General features: G+C 43.5%; 1 long non-coding RNA gene across 1 annotated transcript in view; it reads right to left on the bottom strand.

Annotated features, from left to right (window-relative positions):
* Nucleotides 1-3,905: 3,905 nt before the first annotated feature.
* Nucleotides 3,906-8,947, bottom strand: part of LOC112217031 — a 6,317-nt gene continuing 1,275 nt past the window's right edge. Inside the window, exons 2-7 of the long non-coding RNA XR_002948429.2 lie at nt 8,245-8,947; nt 7,973-8,118; nt 7,492-7,738; nt 7,063-7,306; nt 5,395-6,850; nt 3,906-5,269 (exon numbers count right to left, since the gene is read on the bottom strand). The exon at nt 8,245-8,947 is cut by the window's right edge and continues 368 nt beyond it. This is a non-coding gene — a long non-coding RNA (uncharacterized LOC112217031). The remainder of the gene's footprint in view (nt 5,270-5,394; nt 6,851-7,062; nt 7,307-7,491; nt 7,739-7,972; nt 8,119-8,244) is intronic.

The raw sequence follows: 8,947 nt of genomic DNA, 5'->3' as shown, positions 1-8,947 counted from the left end.
GTGAATAATATAGTTAGTGCTGTGTGCTAAATTAACTATTTTGAGATTAAAAATCCAAGATGGCGTAGCAGTCAGACGTCTTTGTCTTTGTCTTTGTCTTGTCGTGTCCCGTGTATATATATATATATTTTTTCTTCGTACATATTTCATATGTATTTTTTATAGTTTTACCCTCAATTTCAACCTACTCTCCCGCAACCCGCCTCACCCAATGTGGTATGGATCTGCTATTTTCTATTCTTTAGAACTGGAGCCCCCAACAGACGCTAGCCAGCTAACTAGCCACTAGCTAGTAGTCAGTTAGTCACTGCTAGCGGTCATCATCGGGGTGGCAGGGTAGCCTAGTGGTTAGAGCGTTGGACTAGTAACCGGAAAGTTGCAAGTTCAAGTCCCCAAGCTGACAAGGTACACAACTGTCATTCTGTCCCTGAACAGGCAGTTAACCCACTGTTCCTAGGCTGTCATTGAAAATAAGAATTTGTTCTTAACTGACTTGCCTAGTTAAATCAAGGTAAAAAAATCAGCTAACCTCAGCCTGGTCAACTCCTACCAGTCTGCACTGCGTGATTCAACCCAGAGCATATCAGACTAGTTTTTCTCTTCCACATCTCTGGATTACTACCGCAAGCTCTGAACCTTTTCACCTGGATCATCGCAGCTAGCTAGCTACTATCCAAGTGGCTACTACTGGCTAATGTTAACATTGGAAGCCCCCTCCCTAAGTTTGTTTTATTTACTGCTTTAGCACACTCTGCCAACCCGGATGTCCTGGCCTTGTCTGAATCCTGGTTTAGGAAGACCACCAAAAATCCTGAAATTTGCATCCCTAACTATAACATTTTCCAACAAGATAGAACTGCCAAGGGGGCGGAGTTGCAATCTACTGCAGAGATAGCCTGCGGAGTTCTGTCATACTATCCAGGTCTGTGCCCAAGCAATTCGAGCTTCTACTTTTAAAAATCCACATTTCCAGAAACAATTCTCTCATCATTGCCACTTGTTATAGACCACCAGCAGCCCCCAGCTATGCCCTGGACATGGGTTCACACCATATGTGAATATGTGAATATGTGAATTGATTGCCCCCCATCTATCTGAGCTTGTACTGTTAGGTGACATAAACAGCGACATATTTCACACCCTGTCCTACAATCTAAGATAGATACCCTCAATCTCACACAAATTATCAATGAACCTACCAGGTACAACCCCAAATCCGTAACCATGGGTACCCTCATAAATTTCATCCTGACCAACTTGCCCTCTAAATACACCTCTGCTGTCTTCATCCAGGAAGGATCTCAGCAATCACTGCCTCATTGCCTGCGTCCGTAATGGGTCTGCGGTCAAACGACCACCTCTCATCACTGTCAAACACTCCATAAAACACTTCAGCGAGCAAGCCTTTCTAATCAACCTGGCCCGGATATCCTGGAAGGATATTGACCTCATTCCGTAAGTAGAGGGTGCTTGGTTATTCTTTAAAAGTGTGTTCCTCACCCTCTTAAATAAGCATGCCCCATTCCAAAAGAAATTAGAACCAGGAACAGATATAGCCCTTGGTTCACTCCAGACCTGACTGCCCTTGACCAGCACAAAAACATCCTGTGGCGTACTGCATTAGCATCGAACAGCCCCCACGATATGCAACTTTTCAGTGAAGTTAGGAACCAATATACACAGGCAGTTAGGAAAGCTAAGGCTAGATTTTTCAAACTGACATTTGTGTCCTGTAGCACAAGCTCCAAAACGTTCTGGGACACTGTAAAGTCCATGGAGAATAAGAGCACCTCCTCCCAGCTGCCCACTGCACTAAGGCTAGGAAACACTGTCACCACCGATAAAGCCACGATAATTGAGAATTTCAATAAGCATTTTTCTATGGCTGGCCATGCTTTCTGGCCACACATCCCTACTCCGGTCAACAGCTCTGCACCCCCCACAGCACCTTTCACAAGCCTCCCCCATTTGTCCTTCACCCAAATCCAGATAGCTGATGTTCTGAAAGAGCTGCGAAATCTGGACCTCTACAAATCAGCTGGGCTAGACAATCTGGACCCTCTCTTCATAAAATTATCTGCCTCAATTGTTGCAACCCCTATGACTAGCTTGTTCAACCTCTCTTTCCTATCGTCTGAGATCCCCAAAGATTGGAAAGCTGCCGCGGTCATCCCCCTCTTCAAAGGGGGAGAGACTCTAGATCCAAACTGTTACAGACCTATATCTAAAACCAAACAGGGTAGGATAACAACCAGATCACTGACCATTTCGAGTCCCACCGTACCTTCTCCAATATGCAATCTGGTTTCTGAGCTGGTCATGGGTGCACCTCAAGGTTCTAAACGATATCATGATCACCATCGATAAAAGACAATACTGTGCAGCCGTCTTCATCAACCTGGCCAAGGCATTCGACTCAGTCAATCACCACATTCTTATCGGCAGACTCGACCGCCTTGGTTTCTCAAATGACTGCCTCGCCTGGTTCACCAACTACTTCTAAGACAGAGTTCAGTGTGTCAAATCGGAGAGCCTGTTGTCCAGACTTCTGGCAGTCTTTATGGGGGTGCCACAGGGTTAAATTCTCAGGCCGACTCTTTTCTCTGTATACATCAATGATGTCGCTCTTGCTGCTGGTGATTCTCTGATCCACCTCTACGCAGACGACACCATTCTGTATACTTCTGGCCCCTCTTTGGACACGGTGTTAACTAACCTCCAGATGATCTTCAACGCCATACAACTCTCTTTCCGTGGCCTCCAACTGCTCTTAAATGCTAGTAAAACCAAATGCATGCTCTTCACCCGATTGCTGCCCACACCTGCCCGCTCGTCCAGCATCACTACTCTGGACGGTTCTGACTTAGAATATGTGGACAACTACAAATACCTAGGTGTCTGGCTAGACTGTAAACTCTCCTTCCAGACTCACATTAAGCATCTCCAATCCAAAATTAAATCTGGAATCGGCTTCCTATTTTGCAACAAAGCATCCACTCTTGCCGCCAAACATACCCTCGTAAAACTGACTATCCTACCGATCCTTGATGTCGGCGATGTCATTTACAAAATAGCCTCCAACACTTTACTCAGCAAAATGGATGCAGTCTATCACAGTGCCAACTGTTTTGTCACCAAAGCCCCATATACTACCCACCACTGCGACCTGTATGCTCTCGTTGGCTGGCCCTCGCTTCATATTTGTTGCCAAAACCACTGGTTCCAGGTCGTCTATAAGTCTTTGCTAGGTAAAACCGTGCCTTATCTCAGCTCAATGGTCACCATAGCAGCACCCACCCATAGCATGTGCTCCAGCAGGTATATTTCATTGGTCACCCCTAAAGCCAATTCCTACTTTGGCCACCTTTCCTTCAAGTTCTCTGGTGCCAATGACTCGAACGAATTGCAAAAATCACTGAAGCTGGAGACTTATATATCCCTCATTAACGTTAAGCATCAGCTGTCAGAGTACCTTACAGATCATTGCACCTGTACATAGCCCATCTGTAAATAGCCCATCCAACTACCTCATCCCCAGATTGTTAATTATTTATTTTTGCTCCTTTGCCCACCAGTATCTCTACTAGTATCTCTTGTATCTCACATTCATCTTCTGCACATCTATCACTCCAGTGTTTAATTGCTAAATTGTAATTGCTTCGCCACTACGGCCTATTTATTGCCTTACCTCCCTAATCTTACCTGATTTGCTCACACTGTATATAGACTTTTCTATTGTGTTATTGACTGTACATTTGTTTATTCCATGTGTAACTCTATGTTGTTGTTTGTGTCGCACTGCTTTGCTTTATCTTGGCCAGGTCGCAGTTGTATATGAGAACTTGTTCTCAACTGGCCTACCTGGTTAAATTAAGGTGAAAAAAAATTGTACATGTCTTCTTGCCTCTGAGATAAAGATTGTTTTAATTGAAATATAACCCCAATAGTTGATTTTATCATGATTCCTGTGATCACTATCTTATGAATTTGCAGCACGTTTCAATACTAATTTACATCAATAATCTTTTTCTATTATTTCAGCATTGTAGCATATCGCTACTCTAATTTTTTCAAACAGAATGAAAAAGGCATCTGATCCAACAAAAACTCTGCAATAATTTCTACAACTGAATGATCCTGTTATACTGTAGCTCCAATACAAGTGATAATAAACCTCTGAGATCGGCTCTCAGAACTCACACTGCTAAACAGTTACTTTCCATAACAAATATATTTATAATGTTGAATTGCTAACATGGTGACAGTGCTGCTCTATTCTGGGACAAGCAGAATCAACAATCCCTGTTTATGCAAATCTCAGTTTCACTCTCACAGCTATCAGTCTAGCAGTTGAACAGTTTAACTAAGTGAAATACCCTGGGCTGGGCCAGATGTGAGGAAGTGGACTGGTTTAACATCTATGGTGGATTCACCATGTAATTAATAGACAGATAAAATGGTTATTGTACTTTATGATAATAGCGTAAAGTGTATGTATCTACATATATGTGTCTCAAACACATCATGTCTCATTCACAGATCTAACAGCTCATGAAAATGGTTAATGCATGCTAGATGATCACATCAATAACTGGTTATCATCAATAACATCCCTATTATTTTTCCTTCTGTACATCTTACTCTGCATATGGACTGGTAATGTGTTCCAAAACTACAAATAACTTTTATATAAACTTTGAGTTCATGAACCAATATAACAAGTTACAGCCATGATGATGATGATGATCATGAAGATTAGGACAGTTATGACGATGTTGGAGAACGTGTGATTTGTATGATACTTTCTAGCCATTTTCAAAGTTGACCTCCTCTACTGATCAGTCTTCCATGTCACTGTCTTCCCCTCAGCACCTGGAATAACTCCCTGTTGTAGCAGTAGAGTCACTGCGCAGTCTGACTGAGGGAGTTTTTTGTACGGCTCTGTATCACTGTGTGAACACCCAGGCACTTAAGTAGTGTGCACTGACAACAGTAATCTCCTGCATCTTCAACCTGGACTCCCTTGATGGTCAGACTGAAGTCACTCCCAGATCCACTGCCACTGACTCTAGATGGAGTCCCAGACTGAAGGGTATATCAGGAGTCTATCAGGAGTTTAGGAGCTCCTCCAGGTTTCTGTTGTTACCAGTGCAAATAGTGTCCATTGCCCTCACTGTATACAGCACTGCTGTCTTACAGCTGAGACTGACTGAGTGTCCCACTGAAATAGTTTACACTGCAGGAGTCTTGAGTCACAGTGTACTGGCCTCTGAAACAGAGATGGCATGTAGAATTAGCATTCAATTGTTCATTCATGTGTCCTCATAGCATATTAGCATAAACTGTAATGAGGTAATATAGCCTAATATTGCAATTTTCTGAAAAATATATTACCTTGGAGACAGAGGGCAAGTATCCAGATGAAGATGGTGCTAAAAGTCATGGTTGTTGTGGGTTCTGTTGTCATGAAGGACAGCTCTCAGTCATGAAGTGTTAAACTCACAGGGATATAAACACTCCCAGACCACTGAAGCATGCACTGCTAATGCAAAGTGTCCTCTCTATGCAAATGGTAATCCGAGGAACAACCAACACCATCAATGCTGAGAACCGGATTTGTTTCAAAAGCTATCTCACCATGGTATATAACAATAACGTATGATTAAGCAAAAAGTAGGTGCTTGTGCTTCCAGACTTCTAGTGGTTACTTACTATGGGGCTCTAGACAATCTGTTGAGGATAAAATAGGATTTTGTTTGTCTCCCCCCAGTGGTTAGAGCTGGTAACAACAGAAACCTCAGTGTTTCGGTGAACGTAGATAGAGATAAAAACCCACTGAGAGAAAGATATCCTACAGTAACAGAGATTATACAGTAGCATAACAATCAGGCATTCAAACCCCACTCAAAGGAATTTAAATCTAAATGAGTTCACTTGAAACTAGGCCTAAAAGCACAAAGATTGCTTAAACACCAATGTGCATAAAATACACAAATATATGCATAATAGCAAGCCTATTGTTTTGCAAATCTTAATGCAAAATCAAGATGTCCAAAATGTCATGTGGTTTTGACCAATTCTCGTTAAAGGATTCACTCAAGCCAATCCCATTGAAAAGGTTTTGTTAAGTTCTATACATGACAGAAATGCATCCAGATAGTCCATTACACTTAGATTTAAGCACCTATACAAAGGGTTAAATAAGTGTCTGATTTCAGACAAAAAAAGTGGGATGGATGTTGAGTTTCTTAACAAAGCAACAGTGCCTCTTTGATAGATTACAGAACCTCTCCGAAAACAACGCAGGAGAGAAGAGACACAGGTCATTATTTAAACACCTCTTTTCCAGAAGTCATTGTTGAGTCATTGCAGCTTTCCTGTGGTGCTACAAAACTGTCTTGAGATGATCCCTAATGCTTCCTCTGTCAGATTGAAATAATACTCAGGTTCAGTTGCGTCGCCCTCGTCTGGCACTGCTCTGCTGTTTTCATGAAGCCCTGGTCAGTCATTTGAGAGATCTCTGTATAAATGTGTTGAAGTTCAGTGTTTCCCCTCAGGTCCTATTGGATTCTGTCACTGCCCCACATGTCGAGGAGGGCTTCAGTCTCCTCAATGCTCCAGGGGAGATCTAGTTCCCATGGTGATGGACAGCTGCCTGATTCTGGAGAGCCTAAAAAGAGATTAGGAGATTGTTTGCTTACCTGTTCCTTGGACTTGTCCACCTGGGACCTCTCGCATGTCTGTGGCGCCGTTCGATTTCTCAGCCAGAGAATCACAGGATAGACACTTGTTCCCAAATATTTGCACAAACTGATCATAGAATTTGCACTCCACTTCTTCCCCTCCAACCCTGGGAAAATAGAACGTAACATTTGGTTGTTGACTCAATGCTTATTCCTCATATCTGGTTAGTTAATGAGCTTTGCTTATCTAACATGAGCATGGCAAACCTCTGACCATGAATACACAACTGTTCCATCAGTATGGCGTCTTCATAATCAATTCACAATTATATATAGTGGTTATCAATTTCATATCCATATCTTATCCCCCATGGCTTACTGATTGCTCTCACAGAACTGGCGGAAGTTGGCCTTTAGCAGCTTCACTCTAGACTGGAACGGTTGGGCTGTCCTCAGTTAGCCCTCGTTGGCCATTGCCTGAGAGATCTCAGTGACAATGTGTCTGTTTTTGGTGCAGTCCTTCAGATCCTGCTGGACCTCGTCACTCCCCCAGATACTGAGGAGGACCTCGGTTTCACTGGCACTCCAGGGGAACTTGGAGCCGTCAGTTAAAGGACGGCTAGCTGAAGACAGGTGACACCCAATGAACACATTGTTTACAATGGGAAGGGAATTGTGATGAAATTAAGTAAAGCATTGATTTGATTAATTAAATATATTCCATCTCAATTTATATCCGATGTTGAGGTGTAATTTATAAAGTAAAGAACTAGACATAAAACAGTAGTTATAAATCTTTTGCATTCACTTGTCACGGTGGAAGCTGGCCTTGCGTCGTTTGATGAGGGTGTGGCACTGCTCAGCCGTCCTTATGAATCTTTGGGCCGTCATCCTCCATGAGATGTACTCAAACACGTGTCTGTTCTTCAAGCAGCCGCGGAGGGAGAGCTGCACGTGGTCCTCACCCCAGACCTCCAGCAGAGCCTGGGTCTCCCGATCGGACCAGGGCATCTTTCTGCTGGACTCTGTCACAGCGTAACTGACTGAGCCCTGGCCTTCAAAAAACAAAAATGAGACACGCATATGGAAGGTATGAGCGGCAGGGATTAATCTGCGCAAAATGTTTTTGGGAGGCTTTAGGTGGCTACTAAAATATATTTTTAAAGATTGATTATGACTAGGGTCCTGATTTGACCTGACCGGGACAACTGCTGGCACGGACACAGGAAAAACACAGGACCCCAATTACATTAGACTTAGAGGTTTAGGATGATGAGGGGGCACCATACATGTTTCCTGATCTGGTTCCTCAGTGGGATGTGGACTGAAGTCATCACACAAATCAACAATCTCTGCATCGAGGGAGAGAGTGTCGTTGCCTAGCACCGGCTCCAGGAACCTGTAGTATCTGAAGAGTAAGGGCTCCCCTCTGTTTCTGTAGGTATGACCAGAGGTAGAGGGAGGTGGAGAACAGTGGGAGGTGAAGGGTTCATTTGTAACAGGTCCCAATTTAGGCACCATGACTCGCCTTACCCACAAATAATCTGTGCTTTGCACTTACGTCCTGCTGTGGAGACACCGTCGGTAAGTTTTCCTCAGCCGCTTAACCCTCGAGTGGCACTGCTCAGCCGTTTTGAAGTGCCCAATGGTGGCCAGCTTCTCCGCTATGTCGGCGAAAATGTGCCCTTTGCCAACGCAACCTCGGAGGCTCTTCTGGACCTCCTCGTTCCCCCACAGCTCAATGAGGGCCAGCGTCTCTGACCACGGGGTATATCTCATCCCTTCAGCACCTGCTCCAGGATCATAGGTACGGCTAGATCCAGATCATAGGTACGGCTCTGCTGATTTGATTGACTGAGTCTTCAATGTAAACAGATAAACCGTCTGTACTGCCAATGTACCTGTGTCCTGGTCTACTGTTTGATCATCTCTTTCATCATACTCATCAATGGAGACCACTTCATGACCAAGTATTCGCTCCAACTGATTGTAGAACCTGTGTTCCGCTACTTTTCTTCCACATCTGAGAACAGCAGACAGAAAAGGAAGCCATTTAAAAAACTTGAGATGGAGTATTCTGGCTATGGGTTAGACTAGAGTAAACTTATTTGTATGTTTCTGCAAAATAATATCAACATAAAAACATCAGAAAGTGTCCAATATAAATCTGTGGGGTACAAACATACTGTGCTGGTGGAGGGAGGCTGCATCTCAAGTATTTGATCTAAAATATCGTAGAACTTAAAATCAACCTGCTCAGATCC

Source organism: Oncorhynchus tshawytscha, linkage group LG17 (genome assembly GCF_018296145.1).
Source record: "Oncorhynchus tshawytscha isolate Ot180627B linkage group LG17, Otsh_v2.0, whole genome shotgun sequence".
Taxonomy (NCBI): domain Eukaryota; kingdom Metazoa; phylum Chordata; class Actinopteri; order Salmoniformes; family Salmonidae; genus Oncorhynchus; species Oncorhynchus tshawytscha.
The sequence above is the reverse complement of the archived record's forward strand: the minus strand, read 5'-3'. Positions and strand labels throughout refer to the sequence as shown.